The 25,895-nt window shown below is 42.8% G+C and overlaps 1 protein-coding gene and 1 pseudogene across 5 annotated transcripts in view; one reads left to right on the plus strand and one right to left on the minus strand.

Moving 5' to 3' along the window:
• Positions 1-25,895, minus strand: part of PRKN (parkin RBR E3 ubiquitin protein ligase) — a 1,383,066-nt gene that overhangs the window by 282,956 nt on the left and 1,074,215 nt on the right. The gene's annotated exons all lie outside the window — the stretch shown is intronic.
• LOC126953708 (60S ribosomal protein L6-like) lies at positions 4,775-5,690 on the plus strand (annotated as a pseudogene). Its single transcript, XR_007725304.1, has one exon. The product of XR_007725304.1 is annotated as a 60S ribosomal protein L6-like (transcript).

Below are 25,895 nucleotides of genomic sequence, written 5' to 3' on the forward strand. Positions count from 1 at the left end.
ACTCTTGGTGTATTTCTGCTACATTACCTTGCCCTTCATTCAGGAATGATACCAAGCTGGAGGCTTTCAATTAAAAACTTCGCTTAGGAATAAATTGTGTTTCATGGGTTTATGATGCTCTAAAACGTCTCTGAGAATTCACCCTTCCTTTTTTTTTTTTTTTTTTTTTGGCCTGTGGGTATTTGCTTTGTGGGCAGCTGCAAAATCAGTATTAGCCAAAACAAACTGATAATTAAACAAACAAACATGATGGTGTCATGTATCATGTCAGAGTAGTGTTGGAAAATGGAAGTATAAAATACTTCTAAGTATTGATTTATTGCGCTCCTTTTTCTTATTCTATAGAAAAACTAGATTAAAAATCAATGTCATTTACATGATTTTAGTCCAATAAAGAGTGTAATAATTTGGCTGTTCAATTAATATGGTTTGAGGAAATATGAGTGTCTTAGTCTGTTCATTCTGCTGTAACAGGATACTATAGACTGGATGGCTTATAAGCCACAGAAATTTATTTCTCCAAGTCTGGAGGTTGCAAGGCCAAGATCAAGGTGATGGTGGAATCTGTGTCTGATGAGTGCTGTCTTCTTGCTGTGTCTTCACATGGCAGAAGGGATGAGAGAGATCTCTGAGGTCCCTTTTATAAGAACACTAATCTCATTCCTGAGGTTTCTACCCTAAAGACCTAATCACTTCCCAAAAGCCCTATCTCTTAATACCATCACCTTGAGGGTTAGGATTTCACTATATACATTTTGGAGTGACACAAACCTTCAGTTCATAGCAGTGGGTAAACATTTAGTGCTTGAATATTTGCTAGTGAAAGGATTAAATTCCAACTAGCCAAGAAGGCCACAAGCCAGCCTTTGCAGAGAAGAAGAGAAATGGCACTTAGAAGAGGGGCTTTGACATCTCCAGAACTGGACTTGCTCTTAACTGCAGTACCGTTCATTGTTAATTAATGCATTCACTCATTTATTCAACAGACAGAATCGCGCAGGGCTACATTTGGCCCTGTGGGGATGCAGAGGTGGGTGATAGGCAGGTCCTTGAGGCAGGAAGCTGATGAGAGCGTACCATGCATGCAGATAACCAGAATGCTGGGCAGGCAATGAAGAGAACCATTCTCAAGACACACAGCTTTAACTGAGTAATTTATAGTTACGGGAAATCTTCAATAAGTGATATCCTGTAAGCTGGAGCTGACATTATGGGCAGGCAAAAGAGTGCAGAAGGCAGACACAGAGCCGGAACACACTGGGCACTGAGGACAACCAGCGCCGAGGAATGGCGTCTTCGCGGGGCATGGACTGGATCGAGGGACGATGGAAGAGGTGGGGAAGGCAAGCTCGGGATGCTCATGGCGTCTGGGCTTTGTTCAGGAAGCAGGACAGACTCTTCGAAGGTGTTTGCTCAAAGATGGGACCTGATCAGACTGGTGTTTCAGAAAAATGACTCCGATAGACATGAACAGGGTGATGTGGATCCAGGAGTTTAGGGCAACGCTCTCAGCCGGCAGAGTCTAACTGAGAAGCAAGGGAGGAGGTACTGACAGCGGTTAGGGGCAGTCAGGAGCGATTTCAGAAGCCGCACTGCAGGCCTCTCCCCTGTACCCCGGCAGCTGCTGCCCCAATCACCCCTCCCTCTCATCTAGCCTCTCCCAACCCAGGCTCCACATTCCATCAGTCACCGTTTAACACGCATCCACATTCAGCCCTTCTGCTTAAAACCTCCACTACTTGACCCGTGAAGTCAGATTATCCAGTGGTAGGCACCCTATACATGACTCTGCCAACCTCCCACCTCCCGTCTTGCCCCTCCCAGGCTGGCCCTGGACCACGGACGCTTTGTTAATGTTTTCCATCCTGGTGTTCTCACCCAACCATCCTCCGCACTCTCGCTCTGCCTGCCTCCTTCCCCACCCACCTAGCAAATGCCAATTTGATCTTCAGGAAGATGCTGCACATAAACTCGTGCTGAGGAATCCAGTTAATGTGAGTGGAGCAGACCTAAAATCTTGGGGCACAGTGGTTACCTAGTGACCCACATCTCTGTGATTTGCTAATGCTGATAAAAGCTTTGTTGACAACCCCTTTCAAAGGCACTCTGCTTCCACTCTGTGACAATAGCGCCAGGTCCGAGTCTCCAGCTTAAGGGTTTGTGAAATGCTTTCAGGTTTTTCACTGAAGGAGTTCACAAGCTTTGGTGCACTCTGAGAGGAGCTGTGTCAATGAGCTCACATAGCGTTCATTGTGCTTAGTCACCCGTGGTATCATAATAACAGAAGCCTTTTCAATTTTCAATTTGATTGAATTTCACCCTGAAAAGGCATATATTTTTACTGCGTACTAGAGTAAGTTCCACTCTTCCTTGGGAAACTCGTAAAGTAATATGAAAGCAGAGCCTTTAGGGTCTGAAAAATTGAGATCTGAAGGTCTGACAACACCTACCATCTACCCAAGGCACTGCTGGGCACCCACCAATAACTCCCTTGTTTGAAAACACGGCCAAACAGTGCACCTCTCTGAGGCTCAGCTTCCTTGTAGAGCCGTAGATGAGATGTTTTGAAGTAACTGGCACTTGGGTCGCACACATGGTATGTCCCCAGTAAAGGGAAGTTACCATTGACATAGTTTATACTATCATCATAAAAAAGTTTCAGAACTGAAATTAATTAAATAAATCAAATTTATTTAATGAGTTTCCAAAAGCAGAGAGTATCTTAAATCTTCCTGTACATCCGAGAATTACATTGTTTTACAATGTCTTTTAAAGCCATTTCAGAAGTACCAGTGTGTTGCCATTTACTAGAGTCAAATTCACACTTTCACAAATTCATCATCTTTAAGTTATGGCGCTCACTGACGACTCTCTCAGCAGGCACCCATGGTTCTCTCTTGTCATCAACATCATCATCAGTGAAGATGTTTGCTCCCTACCATATCAAGGGGCCTAGACTAGGCATTCGGGGAGAGAAGCAGTGATGAATCAAAAACAACATGTGGCTCTGTGCCAGCAAAGGGCTTGTAAAAGACCACACAGCGACAGTCAACCACTTGGAAGAGAACCACGTGACGCAGCAAGTTCGAGTGTCTAAACACAAAGATTGTTTTCTTCCAAAATGTTAGTCACAGATAAAATAGGATACAGACAAAAACAATACTTTAAGGACTGTTTGCATACCCCAGAAGGCTGGGGCCACGCTTTCTAGGCAGGCTGCTCTTGCTACCCTCTTGGAACTTTGTGCTCCCAGCCACAGACATGGAAGAGGAAGAGAGGGTGGGAGCCAAGCAATGGTTCAGTGGGGGCGAGAACATCAGAATGACTCTGCCGTAGCAGACAGGAGAGCCCATCATGTGCCACGCATGAGCTGGTGCTTATTGAAAGCCTTCAACATTGTGGGATTCCACAGGTAGAATTTTTTTCTGAGAAATAGTTTCCTGGTGGTTGTAAAGGAAACAAATGCTTTATCAAGCATTTAACGTCTGCAAAGCACTAGAGTACCAGTAAGTTCTACAAGACCCGCAATACACTAGAGTACCAGTAAATCATACAAGACTCACAAGTAGCTCAGTCAGACTGGTAAGAGACAAGACAGGAGAAGAGTAGCTTTGCCACGTGTTTTAGGCAAAGTGCCAAGTGACAGGTGCAACAAATCCATGGCACAAATATCACAGGCCCTCAAAAGCAATGAGTGCAAATAGAAAATAAAATAATCTGGAAAAATAATTTCCTATGGCATGAAGGCATCTTATTTATTTAAAAATGTATCCATTATAATATGAGGATGACTTCAGGCTATGAGGAATTTATTGGACAGTTTTCATTCAATGGGGAGATAAAAATGCTTTTTGAAATGTCTTGCTATCTGTAGTTAGAGGAATATCCTCCTCTTCTTGCATTTCTATTTCATTTTCTATATGCAGTTGCTAGGGGTGCACACACACCCAGACAGACAAACACACACACACACACACACACACACACACACACACAGAGTAATTCCTCAGGGGCTTTTTATCCATTGGGAATTTGCAATAGCTAAACACAGCCACTGAAATAAAAACATATCCTGACATGCATTCTTACCCAATTTATCCCATTTAGGACTGTAGAAAGTATCCGGGAAGAAAAACTAATAAAAAAAGTGTAAGTCGTTAACTATTTCTTGTGGAGTTCTTTTCCCCCCAGCTGTGCATTAAAATGGTCTGTGCAAATTGATAGCTTCAGCATGCAAAGTGCATTAATATAAACCAAACCAAGACTGTGCACCAATGTCAGAGAGTAGCTCCTGTTTCCAATTAAAAGAGACTTTCCAGTGGAACTGATGACTCATGGCTCAACGTGGCAGAGAGGTCTTATTTATTTTTTTCAAATTTTCTTTTTAGTTTTAATGATAGTCATAGCGTCACACATTTTTGTTCATTAGCATAGATGGGGCCTAAGGTTACAAAAGCTGTGGTAAGAATCGTCCTTAATTGCATGGGTTCTTCTAGGATTTACTTGAGAAAAAAACCCATAAATGGCAACCCAGGAAGACACAGGCATCTGTGAGCATCTTGTAAAATACCTGTAACTATAGTGTAAATGCCAAAACGTTATCTAGTCTTTTACTTAATATGACATTTGGGTGAAATTGCATCTTGATTCATTGGATCTTACTGTTTTACTTTAATATGAAATTAGAAAAAAAAATAGTTTCCCTTTAGTTTTTAGTGACATTTTGAAATAATAGAAGTCAAAATAAATCCAGTTGTCTGAAAAATGTGGACCTTAGTTCTCTTTCCCATCTTGCAAGATGGCTGGTGAAAAAGTTGAGAAGCCAGATACTAAAGAGAAGAAACCCGAAGCCAAGAAGGCTGATGCTGGTGGCAAGGTGGAAAAGGGTAACCTCAAGGCTAAGAAGCCCAAGAAGGGGCAGCCCCATTGCAGCCTCAACCCTGTCCTTGTCAGAGGAATTGGCAGGTATTCCCGATCTGCCATGTATTCCAGAAAGGCCATGTACAAGAGGAAGTACTCAGCCGCTAAATCCAAGGTTGAAAAGAAAAAGAAGGAGAAGGTTCTTGCAACTCTTACAAAACCAGTTGGTGGTGACAAGAACGGCGGTACCCGGGTGGTTAAACTTCGCAAAATGCCTAGATATTATCCTACTGAAGATGTGCCTCGAAGGTGTTGAGCCACGGCAACAAACCCTTCAGTTAGCACGTGAGAAAACTGCGAGCCAGCATTACCCCCGGGACCGTTCTGATCATCCTCACTGGACGCCACGGGGGCAAGAGGGTGGTTTTCCTGAAGCAGCTGGCTAGTGGCTTGTTACTTGTGACTGGACCTCTGGTCCTCAATCGAGTTCCTCTACGAAGAACACACCAGAAATTTGTCATTGCCACCTCAACCAAAATCGATATCAGCAATGTCAAAATCCCAAAACATCTTAATGATGCTTACTTCAAGAAGAAGCAGCTGCGGAAGCCCAGACACCAGGAAGGTGAGATCTTCAACACAGAAAAAGAGAAATACGAGATTACAGAGCAGCGCAAGATTGATCAGAAAGCTGTGGACTCACAAATTCTACCAAAAATCAAAGCTGTTCCTCAGCCCCAGGGCTACCTGCGATCTGTGCTTGCCCTGACGAATGGAATTTATCCTCACAAATTGGTGTTCTAAATGTCTTAAGAACCTCATTAAATAGCTAAGTATAAAAAAAAAGAAAAGAAAAAAAAGAAAAATGTATCTGTTTCTAAATATTCTATAAACCACTGGAAACTGTATTAGTCCATTATCACGCTGCTAATAAAGACATGACCAAGACTGGATAATTTATAAAGGAAAGAGATTCAATTGATTCAAGGCTCCACAGCACTGGGGAGGCCCCCAGGAAACTTACAATCATGGCAGAAGGGGAAGCAAACATGTCCTTCTTCACATGGAGGCAGCAAGGAGAAGTACAGAGCAAAAGAGGGATACCCCTTATAAAACTAAATCTTGTGAGAACTCACTCACTATCATGAGAATAGCATGGAGGTAAACACTCCCATGATTCAATTACCTCCTATGACACACGGGGATAATGGGAACTACAATTCAAGATGAGATTTGGGTGGGGACACAGTCAAACCATATCAGAAGCTTTTCAGACCATTGTCTCTCTCTGTAAGACCTATGGTTATTTAATTAAGTTTCTGTTCCAGGCTTTGCTGTACAAACAATACTGTATTCATTTGGTGCAATAAAAATTAAAACAGAAATACTTGTCCTGGAAAACATAAAGGTATGAAATACACTTCAGAAAAAAATGCATGCGTACTTGTGTGTATGTGTGACTGCACACACACACATACACTCCCAAACGTGATAATTTAGTTGGTTTTCTTTGTTTTCTGATTGCCAAATAAATTTCTCTACTAAATACATTGCAAGTCTGCAATCATGGTTCCAGTTTATCATACTGTGTTTTTACATTCCTTCCAATTGACGATGTTATGCCTAAAAATACAATGTTCCAAAGAGTGTACTTCAATTCATACTATATTCCCCTTAGCAACATTGAATCCTTAAGACATCTGTTAAAAGTCAGGTGCATTCAGTTAACAGCTTAACAGGGTTGGGATCTGTAGAAATTTATCAAACAAGTTAACATTATTGACTTTTAAACAGACACTGTAGTTGCAAAGAATATCATGAGGATTTTGTAAAAGCCATATCATACTGTGGATATTAAATATTCCTGGTGGAATAAGATAGCATGGCACAGTTAAAAGAATCTGAGATACTGCAAGGCCAGGAGCACTGCTCTCCTCTGTTGCCCATGAATCTTCTAAAGAAAGAAAAGTGCTTTCTTGCCACTTCAGAGTTGTTTTTGGTTTCCTGAAACTGCCATAATTTAATTAAAGTGCTCAGTGTCCTGCCTATGTGACAGAATCATTTGACATCTGCCCCATCCAGTTGACAGAATCATTCTACTCGATTTTTCTAACAGGGGACTAAGATGCAGGTGCCAGGCAGCTGTTCATACAGCATGAGAATGGGAGGGGCCTCTGTCCAAAATATCTCCTGTCAAATGAATTAAAATGATTATGGGCTAAAGCTGGGTGCTAAAAATGTGTCTATGTGTGTACGTCGCATGAGGAGGGGGCTTTAACCAAATGGGAAACTTACACACACACACACACACACACACACACACACACACACACACACACACACACACACACAGATCCCCCACCCGCTAAAACCCCAGGAATTTTTGGGACTCCTAAGACTGTGAGTCATCGTTACTGATGGGAATGGGTTCTGTCCCGTAGGTGAGTCAGATTGGAGAAACGGATGCCTGTGGCAAGGCAGTGTTGTCAGAGAGAAAGCACATCCCCTCGTCGGCCTATAACCACAAGATCTGGGTGAGCTGAATAAAAAGAACAGCAGACACTTCTGGTGAGCTTCCCCGCAAATGGGCTCAGTCCCCGTGAAGGCCTGCAGCAGGGCAGTGGGAGGGCCTTCTCAGGCTGAGTGGGACCTTTCCATAGGCAGACGGTGCTCCGAGCTTCCTGTATACAGTGGAATGGGTTCAGCACTGACCTGCAGCAACTCATTTAATCCCAAGTATCCCCATCTTACAGACAAGTGCGTTCTTAGAAAAGTTAAGCAACTTGCCACAGGTCACACAGCTAGTAAGCACTAGGGTATTTCCAAAGCCTAACTGGTCAATAGCACTCTTAATTTCTACTCAACTCACCCCAAGAACAGGCACGAGGACTCAGGGAGAGCTGGGGATCATCTGGACAGAAGGATGGAAGAAGCTGAGGCGGGCTCGCCATCCTTTGGGGCTGGTCTTCCCGGAGGAGAAGAGCCGTGGAATTTACCTGGCGATGGTCTGTCTTGGGCCTCATCAATTTCGAATTTGTTCATCATAGGCTGCCCTCCTTATTAGTATGCTTCAAGCAGGTCATAAGAACTCAAAAAAGTCAAACCAATCAACTAATGTGAGTACTTTCCCTTTTAAAATACTGTTTCACAATTGAGAGAAAGGAAGAGAAGAGTTAAGGATCTGCTGAGTGGCTGGCGTTATCCTCGGAACTTCTCTATGTCTTTTCCCTAGAGCAAGCTGTGGGTTGTGCATAGCATCCCTGTTCTTGCCCCGAAGAACCTGAGGCCCGGAGAGTGATGCTGAGGTGGGCAGACGGTGAGGCCGATGCTCCTTCCTTAGGGCCGTAATTAAAACAGGGGACTTAGGAGCTGGCAGAATCCTTGGGAATCATTTTGTCTGACCTCCTTATTGGAGACACCATGGCCAGTGATAGTTGATAATTTACCAAACCCCAAATTCCTTAGTGGTGAAGTAGAAAAAAGAGAGTAGATTTCTGGTTTCTAATCCAGATCTCTTTTTCTCTGTATGCTGTAAATAAGGTGCAAACAAACAAAAAACATCAACCAGAAAAATTTAAAAGCCAAAGATAAATCATTTTGGAATATAGTAGAATCGCTTCTCTCCATAACTGACTATAATCAAAGAACAGGTAGATTTCTGTTCAAATGAATACTGTTAGAACATCTGGTCTTATAAAATGAGCCTATTTACATGTGCTGACAGATGGCCCACAGTGAAAATGCTTTGTTAGTCTGATTACAACAAATCCTAATAAACCCAAATCCTCTCTCAGGTGCCTTCCTCAGCCCCCATTCACGCGAGAGGCAATCTCTATTACAAGGACATTGGTGTGTAGGCATTTGTCAATAATTTGCTGTACAACTCTATTTGAGCATCATCAAATGTACTGCATTGAAAGAATCCCAGGTTTTATGCAAAGCTATCTTCATTTGGTTTTATTTTCCTGCTTTTTTTTCCTGGAGGAGGGGCCCGCCTGAAGGAGGCTGACAGCTGCAGAGGCAGAGGCTCGGTGAAAAGTGGAGAGCTCCAAAGTTCCAGGTAGGTGAAGAGCTTGGGGGCTGTTGAATTGGTGGGGGATTAATGATCAAGGAAATCTCAAAACTTTAAGTAACGAACGCACTTCCCTGGACAATCCTGAAAGAGCTCTAATTAAAAATAAAGTAAACATGTCCATGCCTTTTTGATATTTCATCAAATTTTTGCAGGAGGGGAAGTGCTTGCAAGAGCCCACCAAGGGCTGAATGTGAAGACAGGTGCCCCTTCATCCACACACGCCCCAGGGCTGTGTCCTCAGCCCTGGCACCCTGCAACCTCCTTTAGTCGTCTCCATCCTGGTGTCCCTAAAACATGAGTCTCCCATCTTGAGTGCTCCCAGGCACTATGGGCGGGCCATTGTGCTGACGGCTGCAGAGCTAGAGACAAGGCCACCCTGAGGAGGTGCTGTGCTGGGGATGCGATGTGCTGGGCACATGACAGCACTCACTATGTCAGCACAGGACAGCCTGGGGCAGCCGCATGTCCACTGTCCCTGCTCTATCCGCAGCTCTGTGCAGGATGTGCATCTTTGTCGCCCAGCCCTGATTTGTGGGCAGGAGGCTGCGAGAAGGGGCTGGCAGGGGTCAGTGGGCAGGAGGAGTGGGCAAGGCTCTCCCTGTCACCTCTCACAAGGGGGCTGTCCATTCTGAAGACACTGGGCCGGACCTCTGTGGATGGAATCCCCTGTCCTTCGGGCTGCTGCTGCAGCTGCTGGTGAACAGTCATGGCATGGGGGCTGCTGTGAGTGAAAGCAGGGAGCGTGGTCCTCAGTGCACACGTGGGAGTGCCCATTTGATACAGAGTTCCCCTGACTTAAATATTTGCAATGAAAGAGCCACTTGCCCCTGCTTTGGAGTGCCCATGGGAAGGATGGAAATGCCAAAGAGCAAACACACAAAGCCACGGTGGGAGGCTGAGGCGGGACGATCGCTTGAGGCAGGAGTTCAAAACCAGCCAGGGAAACATAGCCAGACCCTGTCTCTATGTACATACAAAAAAAAAAATACAAAGTCGAGATTAAACAGGAGGCCCAACAGAAACACAGGCATAAAAGCCTGCGGTCCACACGGGATGTTTACAGGCTGTTTCAGAGCTTCAATCCGACACACGGAAAGGCAGGAGGAGGGATGACGGGCCGTACGTCAACAGCCGTAAGCACACTGGAGAACTGTCTGAGCGCTCATGTCCGTTCATGTTCATTTTAGATGAAGTTTTGCAGAAAAAGAACTCCTGTTACCAAAAGTGTCATGCCATCACATAAAATGCCTCATCAGAATTTATCAGCCACTGCAGCACTGAGAGGCTGATGGAGCATGACCTATAAAAGGCTTGAAATGAAGCTTAAAGTAAACCTCTGTTGGTGGAAGAGGTAAGATGCTTTTATAAACTGCTAAATCATGCTGAAATTGGAAGTGTGTCTACTGAGGATCTGTGGTTTTTCTAAGGTATTCATGCATGTAGCAAATGTTTCTGAGGGTCCCTTCACCTTGGTGACACCATGCTTCTGCACCGCCACTTAAATGTACTAGGTGTGACTTGGGAGCCCATTAACGCCTGGCAGGCAAGGAGGTTACATCATGGGAATCCATTTCATTACCATAAATAAATGTCGCATGGCTGCCATACATTTTCTCTGATTAAACTGTCAAGAACAAAATCGTGTAAGAAGAAAAACTTTTTATTCCTGTGGCAGGAAAAAAAAAAAAAAAGGAGGGAAAGAAAAAGTAATGAAAATATCTACACAATTTAATGTCTCTGGGCCTCTAACTTCTTACCTAGAATAAAAGAACAAAGCCCAGCTTACTGCCCCCTTGGAGACTGCAGCATGACCTGTCTTTCGTGTTTCTACAGAACAAGGAAGCCTTTTCTCCTCTGCATTCCCAGGCCTGTTGTCAATTCTAAAGAACTGCTTAAAAGCGCCTCTTTAGGTAGTAGAGCTTATCTTGGGATGAAACTGAAAAATGGACTAATTTGCCTTTTGTCCTTAAAAAAAAAATTTACAGGTTTGTAAAAAGTTAAGTTCTTTCTATTGGCCCCAGTTCTGTTTAGGACACAGTTTTTCTACTTCCCTTATTTGAGAGCAAATAGCTGTTGACCTAGAGGCAAAATCTGGGTGTGGTCCCAGAGGGGCGGTGGCCCAATTCAAGGTGACTGATCCCAAGTGTGATTAGGGCAAAGGACTTGATTCCAGGTTTCCTGTCAAAATAGCTAGAGGTAGAGTTGGCTTTCCATACTTTAAACTTTTTTCTTTTGTGCTTGCTTTTATTTTTCTATCCCCTTATTGGGCCAAGGTATTCTCTTTCAGTCCAAGGGCAAACAATGCCTACCACATCACAGATAATAACCACAAAACCTTATCTTTGTACAGAGTCTTGCAGTCTGCACTAATATTCACCCCGATATACATATGTGTGTGTGTGTGTGTGTGTGTATATATATATATATACACACACACACACACATTTTTTGGAGACTGAGTCTTGCTCTGTCGCCCAGGCTGGAGTGCAGTGGCACGATCTCAGCTCACTACAACCTCCACCTACAGGGTTCAAGCCATTCTCATGCCTCGGCCTCCTGAGTAGCTGGGACTACAGGCACATGCCACCATGCCAGGCTACATTTTTTTGTGTTTCAGTAGAGATGGGGTTTCATCATGTTGCCCAGGGTGGTCTCGAACTCCTTACCCCGGGCAATCTTCCTGCATTGGCCTCCCAAAGTGCTAGCATTACAGATGTGAGCCACCGTGCCGGGCCACACTGCTGATTTTCTTAAACAATCTTATCCATCTAGGAAGGCATTATTTATCCCTGATTTACAAATGAGACAGAGGCTCAGAGAATGACTTGGCAGAGGCCACATGCCAGGAAGTCCTATAGCTGGGACTAGAAATCCCTAGTAATATGGTTTCGCTGTGTCCCCACTCAAATCTCATCTTGAATTATAGTTCCCACAATCCCCATGTGTTGTGGGAGGAACCCGGTGGGAGGTAATTTAACCACGGAGGCAGTTACCCTCATGCTATTTTCGTAATAGTGAGTGAGTTCTCACGAGATCTGATTTTTCTTTTTTCTTTTCTTTTTTTTTTTTTTAGACAGAGTGTTGCTTTTTTGGCCAGGCTGGAGTACAGTGGCATGATCTTGGCTCACTGCAACCTCTGCGTCCCAGGCTCAAGCAATTCTCCTGCCTCAGCCTCTTGAGTAGCTGGGATTACAGGCATGTGCCACCACGCCCAGCTAACTTTTGTATTTTTAGTAGAGACGGGGTTTCACCATGTTGGCCAGGCTGGTCTCGAACTCCTGACCTCAGGTAATCTGCCTGCCCCAGCCTCCCAAAGTGCTGGGATTACAGGCGTGAACCACCATGCCCAGCCAATCTGATGGTTTTATAAGGGGCTCTTCCCCCTTTTGCTCGGCACTTCTCCTTGTGGCCACCATGTGAAGAAGGATGTGTTTGCTTTCCCTTCCGCCATGAGTGTAAGTTTCCTGCGGCCTCCCCAGCCCTGCAGAACTTTGAGTCAATTAAAACTCTTTCCTTTTTAAATTAGCCAGTCTCAGGTACGACTTTATTAGCAGTGTGAGAACAGACTAATACACCTAGTCTCCAAGTACAGAACTTCTTGTAGACTATGCTGCAGTCAAATGACCATTGGGGATCAAGTCAAATGACCATACAGGATCGAGTACATTCACATCTTGAAAAGCAAGTCTTAGTGCAACGTCAGCACACTCTGTTTTCTGGCTTCACCCTTCCTCATGGAGGGTCACTTGGTAGCAGAACCACTCCTTGCCTCACCTGTACTCCTCACTCCCTCTTCCCTAGGAAAGGAAAAAGGAGTGTTTGAAATTTGGGAGCTGAGCCTGGCTATAATGCTCAGCCCTGGCCCTCCCGCCTCCTCAGCCCTGTTTGCCTGCACTGTACGCTGCCTGGACTGCACCTCCAGGAAATACGTTTGCTAGAGACAGAGTCAGCCCCCACCCAGCCCCATGGAAAGGGAGGCCTCAGGTGTCTGCCCTGCACAGGATTAGAGTGAGATTCAGCCTCGGCCAATCCTTTGTGTATCTTTGCCACATTCTCCATTATTAGTCTTTCTAGTCACAATCAACTCTGTCTCAGTTGGTTCAGAACTCAGGCGAGCAGGAGGGGCTATTTATTGGATTCCCTCATCCTGTAACACAAAGCAGTTGATATTTTTGCACAAGGTGCAATGCCTACCACCCCATCAAATTCTGCTCTGCGGGGGACTGCTGACTGTGCTACTCAGAAAACCATGAGGCTGCTTCTAGTAAAATTCTTTCCCATATGATTAGGGGCTCCAGAGAGATTTCATTCAAAACTGTTGGCAAGTCCCCAGGGGACCTCAGTCCTTAGAGAACCAGAGCTCTTTTAATGTCTCCTGGGGACTGCAGTGGTTGTGTGCTTAGGCTAACCAGTGCTGTATGTATTTTATTCTTCTTTTGTACTTTTTGTTTATTTCCAACCACTTAATCCTTTTTCCATTAAAATTATGCAAAAGCCTCACTTTCCTCATTCATATGAAAATACTTTTTGTTCTCTTCCACCCTCATTTTTCTGGTTGTAGTAGTTTTACTCCTAAAATCAGCGAGACTTGTTTCACATAATGAAAGAAGCCATTCTACATCTTAAAAACTTGCTTTCCATTAGCTTCTAAAACATACATGGATAAAGCGAAAATTCCAGAACTTTATGAAGCATTTTAGTTTTATGTGCTCTGGAAAGGCACTCACTGGGGTAGTCTTGGGGCACATACGGGCATCTGAGCAGCTACTTATGCTTAGCTATGTCACACAGACAGATGTGATTATTAGTGCCAATCAGTCTCAACTGGTACGAAACAAGAGACGAGATATGGGATACAAAATGTTGGCCCACGTAATAGGTTACCTTTTCAGTTTGAGGATAAAGAGGGAGTATAGCCCACTGGGACTCTGGCAGCAATGGTCGACTTCATATTTTTTTACCAGGCTTGAGTTGACAGACTCAGCCATGGCCTTTACCACCGAGGTTTCTTTCAGGAAAAGAAAGACACCAAGGGAAGGGAAACTATTCAGGCTGGTGGAACCAACAGCAACAGCCACATCCTCCCCAGAACTAACACAGAGTTGCTGTATTTTACACAGTTTTCTCAGGTTAGCGTGATCAACTGGAGAAAAAAAGCTAACAATTATATTTCTGAGGGATGGAAATAAAGTTTAAAGGGTGCTATGCTGAATAAATTAACTTTATAGGAAGGGTATGTCCAGTGATTTTTCGAAGCCCTGTGCTCAGCGAGAAGGCTGAAAAGCCGGCTCCCTACAGGATTAAAGCCACCTTTGCGAAAGTATAACTGAGAAAATTATCATAGTGAAAGAGATCTGACCAAACCAACTCCATCTTCCTTCTCATCTGCAAGCTGTCCTTGTTCATTCCTGGTCATAGGACAAACTGACTTTGGGAGAAACTTAGTTGATAATATAACTTTGAAACAAAGACAGTAACAGTCCTTTTCCAAAACAAACCCTGTTTCCTGCCTAGGGACTAGACTGCTTTTGCAGGACTAATAAATTAGCTACAAGATTAGAAATGATGGTTTAGGAGTCATGCAGCTGGAGGCTGCAAAATTCTCAACCTTCTGAAATTGCTCCTGGGTATAACATCACTATTGTAAAACCTAAAATCAGTGCTTGAGAGATTTTGCTGACCCTGCGTTCATTGGATCAGTGGGGACCACCCAGATGGATAAACTGGCTCATCTGGTCAGAAACTGACTCAACACAAGAGGGCAGCTTTGATTTCATTTCTCCCTGTGATTTTGTTTCTAACCTAACCAATCAGCACTCCCCACTTTCCAACTCCTTACCCACCAAATTATCCTTAAAAGTCCCATCCCCGAGTTTTCTGGGAGACTGATAGAGTAATAATAAAACTCCGGTCTCCCGTACAGCCAGCTCCGTGTGAATTAAACTCTTTCTCTATTGCGATTCCCCAGTCTTGATAAATCGGCTCTGTCTAGGCAATGGGCAAGGAGAACCCATCGGGCAGTATAGGATGAGGACCCTTTTAAGCAGCCACTCAAACTCTTCATCTGATATTTTGCAATATATTCAGAATACTTTCACAGCCCCAGGCAGAAAGGAGTATAACAAAGGCAAAGTGCCCTGTGGCGCTTAAAGTTCCTGTGCCATATGCCATCCTGATGGGCTGGGTAGTACCATTCCTGCAAATTCCCTTGCAGACAATATTACAAGGCAGGTGTCTGCACCTACTAACGAACCAAGCTCATTACCAGACATTTCCCAACAATGCTGAAGTTTCTGTTGGTGTAAAGAGTTTACATACTTCTTTTCCCCTCCAGTGTGGGGAAGCAATTCTCTAAGAAAGAAGTTTAATTTATGAATGTCTGGCTGCCACAAAATAATAAGGATTTTCCGCCAACTACTGTAGATTAAATTATCTCATGAAATGGATTAGAAAGAAAAGGGTTTGTCTTATTTAAAATAATAAAAAAAAGTCTTTCCAAGCTGATTTGAAAACCTACCTGGAAGTCATTTAGCTGTCTGTTCCTTTTGGTTTAGTATTTCCATCTATCAGGGAATTAGTTTTGTGCATAAATGTAATCAATATGGAATATAAAGTCATCAAATTAAAAAACAGATTTAGAGTTTTCATGATAAAGTATATCTTTAACTTGAGTTAATACAAATGTAAATTAGATACAGATATTTGATGCCTTGCTTATTGCATTTCTTTGGTATGTGACAGAAAAATGATCGCAGTGTTTGTTTATTTTAATAAAAAATTTGTATCTTTCTAGAATCATTGTGATGTTTATGGAATGTAATAGAGAATTTCTGATGTGTACAAGAACACAATATCCTCTTTCATTCTGGAAATCAAAAGGAAGATCTAAGGAGTCTCAGCTGAGTTACTAGTCACTCACTTTTTAAAAAAAGACAAAAAATAAGGTGTCAGGTGTAAAAAGGAGAGGTCTGAGAAGTCAGTGGAGGTATACATGTACTACGTACCCATAAAAATTTTAAAAACAACAACAACAACAACAACAACAACAACAACAAAAAAAAGTCAGTGGAGGAATTGGGGGAAGTTGGAAAAAAAAAAGCCAAAATAAGAATTTCAGGTGAGAAGAGAGGCAGAGTCAAGGATAGAAGGAACTCCCTACTATGATGTAAATGTGGTAGGTTAATCAGAAAATTGGTGCATGTTTCATTATTTTTAACAACATTTAAATATACACTTATACAACAATATTTTAATGGAAGATCAAAACCTGTTTTATTTTTTAAAGCATAGATCCACTTCTTGGGGTGTCCAGTCATCATTCTTTTTAATCAGCTTTTCTAGTTTCTGGTTCCAATTTCTTTAAAATAAAACTAGGACATAAGGACAGGAACAATGCAATCTGAAGTCAGAATTGGTTTTGAGTTTTAGATTCTTTCCTTTCATTTTTGTAGTAATTCTGTATGCAAATAGCTCAACAATAGTTTTCTAATAAACCTGCTTTATTAAATCTTTGCAAATCCCTCAACTTAGGTTTTTGTAGAAACACTTCTTTTTTCATTGATGGTTCCCTGGCCTACTTGATTTAATTAAATTAAGAAATTCCATATTAAGCACAACTAGCAAAAAAAGGTCTGCAAAGGAACACAACTGACTTGTTAAAACACACAATTAAACCGGAGGGAGCAGAAACACTGAAGACCTCTAGTCTCAAATATTTAGCATGCCATGGACATCAGTAGGGATATATTTCAGAGGAACGGAAGGATGTTGGTTAACTTGTGAGCCTCTTCTGTATACATGGCTAGGAGAACATTTTTTATGCTATTAAATTTAGATAACTCAAATTCAATAGTGTTTACTCTTGGAAAAATAATATATTCTAAATAGACATCTTTAACCAAACAGTTAAATTCATTTAAACATAGGCCAGTGAACAGATATTAAAAAGTGCATATTGTAATCTACTTTATTTAGGTATTCCAAACATGTCATACAATTATCTCTTAATTTAAGAGATAATTAAGAACTGATTCAGTTCTTAAATTTGGCTAATGCATTACATAGAGAGGGACATCAGTGTCATCTCGAAAATTATGTGAATCTTGAGTTTTATACCATCCATTCTCATTAGAGTAATCTCTCTCCTGACCCGCTTTTTACTATTAAAACTAGTAAAAAAATTTACAAAAAAACCTTTCATATTAGGAATAATAATAACAACAATGACATCTACAAAATTACTTTCATGGCATAAAGTACTTTCTCCAGTATTATTTTTTTTAATTAGCATTGATTGAATGTCTGTTATATGCCAGTTTGATATGTGAATTTTTCTTAGCCTATCTTAAGATATCCTGGGGCGGGGGGGGGGCACGGTTCATCCATACCAGAGGAGAAGGTGCAAAACTATTAACTTCAGTAGCTGCTTCTTGTGACAACCGGTAGGGTCCTGCAGGAAGGAGAATCTTTCCTCCAAGGTGGCTCACCTCCAATCTTAAGAGGGAAAAAGCACAGCCTTTTTGAGAGGGGTTCTAACTCTTGGCTGTGAGCAACGAGGGATGCTTGGAGTCAGGTAATTAGGAGGCTTAAAATTTGTAAAACCCAAATTCCCTGACCCCAACTAACCGGATTGTTGTGTGCAAAGTCAGGGCTTCACTCAGGTTAGGGCATTTATCTACAGATTGATAATCCATAAAAATGGTATCTGGATCACGCTAGGAAATGCATGTCTGTTTTGAAAGATACTACTCATCTTGCTGTTATTGCACGTGAGAGAGTTGCATATTAGTTAAGGGTAGTCTTTGAAGGTTTATAAATGGAAATAAGGTGCATTTGGATTCTGTCTGTCCTCCCTGAAGAGGTGGTAGATGCACGGATTTCACCTGCCTGGCATGTCTTCCGGCAGTGACATCTTTCCCTGCCCTTAGTTCATTTGATTCAAGTGGGCTTGCCTCATCTCCCAGGTCCACCCTTGCCTCCATCTCCTGGGTGCCTGACCTAGGTGCTGCCATTCTGATCTCTCATGTCTTCATGGCGTCTGTTGGCTTGGACATATGGTTTTGGCTAAGCCGGGAGAATATAGATGGGGAACTACCTGTGCTCATCTCCGCTACCACCTGGGGAGAGAGTCTATTTGAGAGCAGTAAACATGGCATGAGAGCCGAGTAAGGGAAGACAGACAGCTTCAGGACGTCATTTGAGGACATAGACCCAGGCAGGCCAACAGCCGGGGCTGCCCAAAATGACTCAGGTGCACAAATAATTCTGTTTTTTGTTAAAGCTAACTTTAGTTGGATTCTATTACAATGGATATCATCCTGACTAATAAAACCAGACGGGAAGCAGAAGTAGGGGTAAGACATAGAATCTGTCCTTGCCAACCTGCATCTCATTTATCCTTATAGCCAACCCATGAGTGAGTAGAATTGGTTAGATTTTGTTTCTGTGACATTATATCGATAAGGAAAAAAAATTCAAGGTGGGAAGCAAATGGTCCAATATTAGATGGTTAATATTTGGCAGAACAGTGACTAAAACCCAGGTATTCTGACTTTACTTTCTACTATAAATGTGCAAGCTATATAATTGATGATGCTTTAAAATCTTACGGAATAATCTCAGCACTAATTTCCTCAATAAATAGCAAAAAAAAAAAAAAAAAAAAAAAAAAAAAAAAAAAGGTAATGAATTACTGAAACATACTAACCGATATTTGGGGATGTAGATGCTTAAGTTAAACCACAGATACCATTCAACTTGTCAACCATGATCTGAAACGCACTTGACAAAGGTATGTTCAGGCAAACTCATGGAATTCAGTTCGAATTACTGGTCTCATTTAATCATTGGGATAAATGACAACATTACTGCATTTCCAAATTCCTGAAAATCACTGTAGTCATTATAGCAATCATTTCAAAACATTCAACTTAAAAGTTTATAAAATGAAAATTCTTATTAAAAATTTTTATAGAGCATAATCCTATAAAGCAGTTTGACTGATTTGGTTTTATTCCCATTCAACTATTTTGTAGTTTCATTCAATTTATATTACGTTGGACGGATGTTAATGTCCTATTTATATGTGCATTTGGCAATGTTGCCTAATTAAAACTTCCCTTAATTCATCAATGAAATCATAGTATTCATCACTTTGTATTGCATGGACATGGGGTTTGAGGGCAGACGAATGGCACTGTGCCCTCTTCAAAGTCATTATACAGATGAAATCATGCCAGTATGTCCAATAGGAACAGTCTTGAAAAGGGAAATAAGTTAGAAAAGGGCGCTGTCTCAGCCATGCCGGTGCAGGTGGTGGAGGAGGTGGAGTATCAGTGACAGGGGTCGCCGCGTGTGCATGGGTGGTGGAGGAGGTGGAGTATCAGTGACAGGGGTTGCCCTGTGTGCATGGGTGGCGGAGGAGGTGGAGTATCAGTGACAGTGGTCGCCGTGTGTGCATGGGTGGTGGGGGAGGTGGAGTATCAGTGACAGGGGTCGCCGTAAGTGCATGGGTGGCGGGGGAGGTGGAGTATCAGTGACAGGGGTCGCCGTAAGTGCATGGGTGGCGGGGGAGGTGGAGTATCAGTGACAGGGGTCGCCGTAAGTGCATGGGTGGCAGAGGAGGTGAAGTATCAGTGACAGGGGTTGCTGTGTGTGCATGGGTGGCGGAGGACGTGGTATCAGTGACAGTGGTCGCCGCGTGTGCATGTGTGGCAGAGGAGGTGAAGTATCAGTAACAGGGGTCGCCGCGTGTGCATGGGTGGCGGAGGAGGTGGAGTATCAGTGACAGGGGCCGCCGTGTGTGCATGGGTGGTGGAGGAGGTGGAGTATCAGTGACAGTGGTCGCCGTGAGTGCATGGTGGCGGAGGAGGTGGAGTATCAGTGACAGTGGTCGCCGTGAGTGCATGGGTGGTGGAGGAGGTGGAGTATCAGTGACAGTGGTCGCCGCGTGTGCATGGGTGGTGGGGGAGGTGGAGTATCAGTGACAGGGGTCGCCGTAAGTGCATGGGTGGCAGAGGAAGTGAAGTATCAGTAACAGGGGTCACCGCGTGTGCATGGGTGGCGGAGGAGGTGGAGTATCAGTGACAGGGGTCGCCGCATGTGCATGGGTGGCGGAGGTGGAGTATCAGTGATAGGGGTCGCCGTGAGTGCATGGGTGGCGGAGGAGGTGGAGTATCAGTGACAGTGGTCGCCGTGTGTGCATGGGTGGCGGAGGAGGTGGAGTATCAGTGACAGGGGTTGCCGTGTGTGCATGGGTGGCGGAGGAGGTGGAGTATCAGTGACAGTGGTCGCCGTGTGTGCATGGGTGGCAGGGGAGGTGGAGTATCAGTGACAGGGGTTGCCTTGTGTGCATGGGTGGCGGAGGAGGTGGAGTATCAGTGACGGTGGTCGCCGTGTGTGCATGGGTGGCGGAGGAGGTGGAGTATCAGTGACAGGGGTCGCCGTGTGTGCATGGGTGGCGGAGGAGGTGGAGTATCAGTGACAGTGGTCGCCGTGTGTGCATGGGTGGCAGGGGAGGTGGAGTATCAGTGACAGGGGTTGCCTTGTGTGCATGGGTGGCGGAGGAGGTGGAGTATCAGTGACAGGGGTCGCCTCGTGTGCATGGGTGGCGGAGGAGGTGGAGTATCAGTGACAGGGGTCGCCTCGTGTGCATGGCTGGTGGAGGAGGTGGAGTATCAGTGACAGTGGTTGCCCTGTGTGCATGGGTGGTGGGGGAGGTGAAGTATCAGTGACAGTGGTCGCTGTGTGTGCATGAGTGGCAGAGGAGGTGAAGCATCACTGACAGGGCTCATTGTATGGATGGGTGGTGTTTTATGCAGCCTCCTAAGCCACGGATGCGTTTACAAATAGCCCCTATTGGTTAAGCACAGTTGGACCCTGGGAGTTGAATGCAACAACGTCAAACAGGATTAGGATCTTGAGTTTAGAATCTTCAGACTCTTTTAGTTCTGGTCCCCTACAATTTATACTGATGGTTCCATTGCTGTTCTAGAATCCTGGTCACTTTTATAAAATAAAATTCATACTAAATTTGTTTGGCCCCTGTAGGAAAGAAAGTACATTTATCTGTTTCAAATTTATTTTTGATAAAATACATAATTTCCTATTGGCTGTGAACTACAATAAGATCAGTGGCAATCAAGTAGAAATATGAGACATTGAACGTTGATATTTTTCTCTCTGAAGGAAATTGTGCTCATAATGTAATATGGTGCAGGGGAAATTGTATTAATAGTAACAGTCCGGTTGTGGAAGCTGTCCTAGACCTATCCCCAACCAGCTGTGTAACCCAGAGTGATTCACCTAACCCCCCCAAGAGACGTACATCCTTACCTATAAGGATTTCCATTCAGAGCCTTTTAAAATATTTTTTCCAACTGTTATCTTCTAAACAGTATGCAGAACATACAAAATAAGAGAGGGTCTGATAGGGCATGACCACAAGGGCAGAGTAAAAACTGGTTAATAGCATCTCATTGACAGGCGTGGGTCTCTGCCCCTGCTCATCCTGCAGTGGCTTCTTCAGTCAAGGCTGAGGTCTCTGATCAGCCATTGTGCAGAGTGTGTGAAGTCAATGAATACTTAAAAACAGAGCATAGTGAGCAGAGATGACAAGTGGAGCCAACACCACGACTCAGTCAATTAAATCCTGCTGCCAGCACAAACTGCCTGTGTTTAAAAGTACAACTGGGTATGAGCCCACACTTAGAGAGTATATTCCTTGTCAACATTTTTTTTTTTTCAATAGAAATAGGAAGAGTTTTCAGATTTGGGCTGTGCTGATATAAGCATGCTCAAAATCCCATTGAGAAAAACATATTAGCCATCTAAATGAAGAAGTTTGCTAATGTTCTAAATCTTTCTACCCTGGGATATAATTTTGTTTTATTGAGTTTCTTCAGTGTTAAACATATTGTGTCACAGAAAGGCTTTTAGCATTAGGAAAAGAATCATGTTTTAATTTTAATCCTTTCAGATAATTTATTAAAACAAAATAAGAGCATGCAAACAGCCTAGTTAAATCGAGCAATAAAGGCCTAGATATTTTCGTGCTTCTAAGAAATTTAGTATGGTATGAGATTTGCTGGAATAAAATCAATAGAATTGGCTTTATTGCTATAGCATTGCTATTTCATCTCTTTGTTTACTTGGGCTTTTATTACCGGTGTATGATGCACAGAATGGGTAGAAATGCTGAAATCTGGTCTTTTGGCTCTCTTCCAGCCGGGGATTATTCAGATGAAGACAAAACAAGCTTGCTTCTCCAGTAAAAGATCTGATAGCCTTGAGATGCCCAAGGACAGTGGCCAAAAGTAATTGTAGTTTAGCCTTATTATTTTTTTTAACTCACACAGACGTGGATTGTACAGAAATGCATTTTCATATTCTGAAAGTGTAATAAAAGCCTCAAAGTCAACAGCTCAGTAGTATGTAGACAAAGCTTTGATCCACAAGAGAGGTCTTACTGAGTGTATATCCCTTCTGCCCATTATCCCAGTATATACGCCATCAATAGTTCTAGGGCAAGGATGCGTGTCCATCAGAGTTTAATGAAACTCTAGGAAAGAGAACAAACACCTAAGCTCATCTTTACAGGGGCCAGGGATAGTCTGTGGACTTTCCTGCAACTGTTCTTGGAGCCAGCCCTATGGTTCTTAATTGCCAATGTGGATTATCATGAAATTAAACAGTGTTATTCTGCCTTCACTATTAAGAGTAGCCATAGTAAATCACCTCCTCCCCAGTTTTGTTTTAAGTGTGAGGTGTAGTTCATTCTCTGGATAGGGATGGCTTCTGTTTGCCTTTGTAATTCATTGCAGAAAACCTATTGTTTGCATTTCAAGCTTAGGTCCAGGTGTCTGCAGTAGATCAAAAGCATAATTCTTTGTACTAAACTTAAGCATTCAAGCTCAGTCTAGAACACATTTCACAGAATGTCACAATGTCCTAGAGCCAAAAACACAGCCATAGAGCCAACCATGAACTTGGAAAATCCTCCAGAGTACACAAAGTTATCAAGGGCAATGTCTCCTAGGAATAAAGCAATTAATTCAGAAATTAAATGTTCTACTTTACTCTTTCTGCAAGACCTTAGTCACATATACTACCTTCTTCAGGGATCCTTAAAACTATATTAGCCATATGTGAATTTGCAAGTAGCTAAATACACCACCTATAATTATTAGTTTAATTATAACATAGTATCCTCACAAAGCATTGCTACCTTTGTCAAATGGGCTGAAATCAGTTCTAATCAGAGAAGGTATTGAAAAGACACTGAGACAACCCTTCTCAAAATCGGAGGAACATAAAAGAGGTCCGGCTGACTCACATCAGTACATATACATGACTGACCCCCTCTCTTATATGGTCTCCTTATAGTGAGTGCCATTCACAATGCACACTCCTGGCCTCTTGCTTACCTTAGGGGCTGAGTGCACCTGTGCTGAGAACCAGGGCCATTCAACTCATTATTGTCATGATGCAGCAGTGAAGCAGTACTTGAAAAAGTAAGTGTGCATCTCTGGGTTAAAGAAAATGATGAGTGATTTATGGTGTTGATTGCTTCTCTGTTTGCAACATGACTGTATATAAAATAAAAGAAGTATGTGTTTGACTTTACCCAATGGCCAACAAGCATTTGGGACATACTTCTTAAGCTGCGTATATAAACCAGGTTCAGAATGGTTTACAGACACATTTCATGGACTTATTTCCTACAAAAAGGACATCAGAGACTTTTGTGCTTTTATTTCTCACCTTCTGAAGTAATATATTTTAAGACTTGTAATCAGAAGGAATGAATTAAATGACTAAAATGCCAGACCCAAAATATGGCCAACTGTATCTTGCAAAGATGGCTGCCACATATTTATCATTCAAATGTTCTTCTCACAATGTCAGGTTGATACTCTGCCACTGAGTGGTAAGGACAATGTTGTCTTTCCCCAAGCTCAGGCAGAACACTGTGAGTGTCTCAACCAACAGGGTACAGTGACACTATGTGGCTTTTAAGGCTAAGGTCATAAACATGTCATAAGGTCAAGCCACTTTGAGGCTTTAAAGGCTAAGGTCATGCACTTCCACCTTGTTTCCTCTTGTTTCCTTGACAGGACCCATCTTGGAACTCAGCCACCATGTTGTGAGGAAGCCCAAGCCACATGGAGGGGCCGCTGCAGGTGCACCAGCCCAGAGTCTCAGCTGAGGCCTCAGAAGACAGCCAACATCTACTGTGATGATGCCCAGATCATACCAGTCCCCAGAGGTCAAGTTATCTCAACATACAGGTCTTTCCAGATGATAATCCAGTAATTTTGAAACAGAGGCAATCCAGCTCCTATGTTCTGCTTAGATGCCTGACCCACAGAGTCCATGAGCATAATGAAATATTTGTTTATGTCACTAAGCTGTGGTATAGTTTTTTACTCACTTTTCTTTATGAGTTTGCACAGGGAGAGAGAATTAAGGTACTTAGATGCCAGACCCTGAAGATAAGGTGCTTTGTTATGAGAAGGAATTCTCTTTCCAGACATTTATAATTTAAGGTATATTGATGTATTTAGTGCCTGAATGTCTTAGCGTGGTATTTCTATGTGTTTTATATGGTTTGTCTTTCTCTCCTCCCCAGCACTACAACCAACATATGTACAAACAAACTCGTGTCACCAGAAATTGTAAGTGACATCTGCAAGGAGAGAGATTGAGAGAGAGAGAGAGAGAGAGAGAGAGAGAGAGAAGAGAGAGACAGAGAGATAAGAGAGAGAGAGACAGAGAGAAACAGATTAAGACAAACAGAGACAGGGAGAGAGAGGCAGAGAGAAATAGAGACCGAGAGAGATTCATTTATTCTGTAAACATCCACATCACTTTACTTAACCTCTTTTGGTACTCGGCCTTTCAATTTTGTAATACGACCAAGGAGGAATTTCGGCAAATCTCATATCCAGGAGACCTAGGAGCTTATGAAGTCCTTGTCCATCAGTGGCTGTGCATTCACTGGCTCCTGGCATGGTATCTGGCCTTGAGTGTAGACAGTCAGCCTTGGAGAATGTTTACTAAATGCACAGTGAAGGGAGCATGTGCGTCTCACCTTCCTGGCTACCTTAGTTCTCATGATATCCTCAGAGGAGCTCTTTCTAATAATGGCTATTTGTTATTTCCAAGGGTGTGCTACATTTTGCATTTGTTTAACATCCCGAAATTGTTACATAATACGTTTATTACATTACAATCTCTTTCGTGTCTCTGGTAATATTATGCACTTTTGTTAAATGTTCATATGTATCAGTGCTTTATCTAATAGATTCCATTTAAGACAAGCAATGGATTAAGACTGCCTTATCACAGGAAAATCTAATGCTTATCTTTAAGAAGAGAGGTTTGGCTTTAATTAAGACATATACATCTAAGATTTATCACTGCAAGTAGATACTTAATGTCTGTGTTTGGAATCTACTAATTAGGTTCCAATTAGCAGGGTCAAAATAAGTAAATCAAAAGCACTTTATTCCCTTTGATGTCTCTTTCTCTCCTATGACTAATTATCTGTACTCTTCTTGGTCCCAGCAAATACCAAGCACCATATCTTTAAGTCTCTAATATGGTTTCTTCAAGTATGGGCCAGGTGCTGTCAACCTGTACGTTCCTCTTGAGTAAGTTCCTGAGGGTGGGGGCACAGGGTCTGCATTTTACCAAGAAGACCAAGCAATCTCACTGGAAAATACAGCTTGAGAAATACTATTCTTTAGCACTTAGGCATTTTCACTATGGTATCTTTAGGTTTATCTGATGGACACTTACCAAGTGCTTCTCATCTCTCCAGGGGCTGTGAGTAGTATAAGCAAGCCCAAACCACAGCCCTATCCTGGAAGAGTGGGCAGGTTATTAAGGATTGCAGAAGACAGTCATCATACAGGGCAGCCTTTTCAGTGACTCAGAGAAAACCCTTAGTATTCCATAA

This window comes from Macaca thibetana, chromosome 4 (assembly GCF_024542745.1).
Source record: "Macaca thibetana thibetana isolate TM-01 chromosome 4, ASM2454274v1, whole genome shotgun sequence".
Lineage (NCBI taxonomy): Eukaryota > Metazoa > Chordata > Mammalia > Primates > Cercopithecidae > Macaca > Macaca thibetana.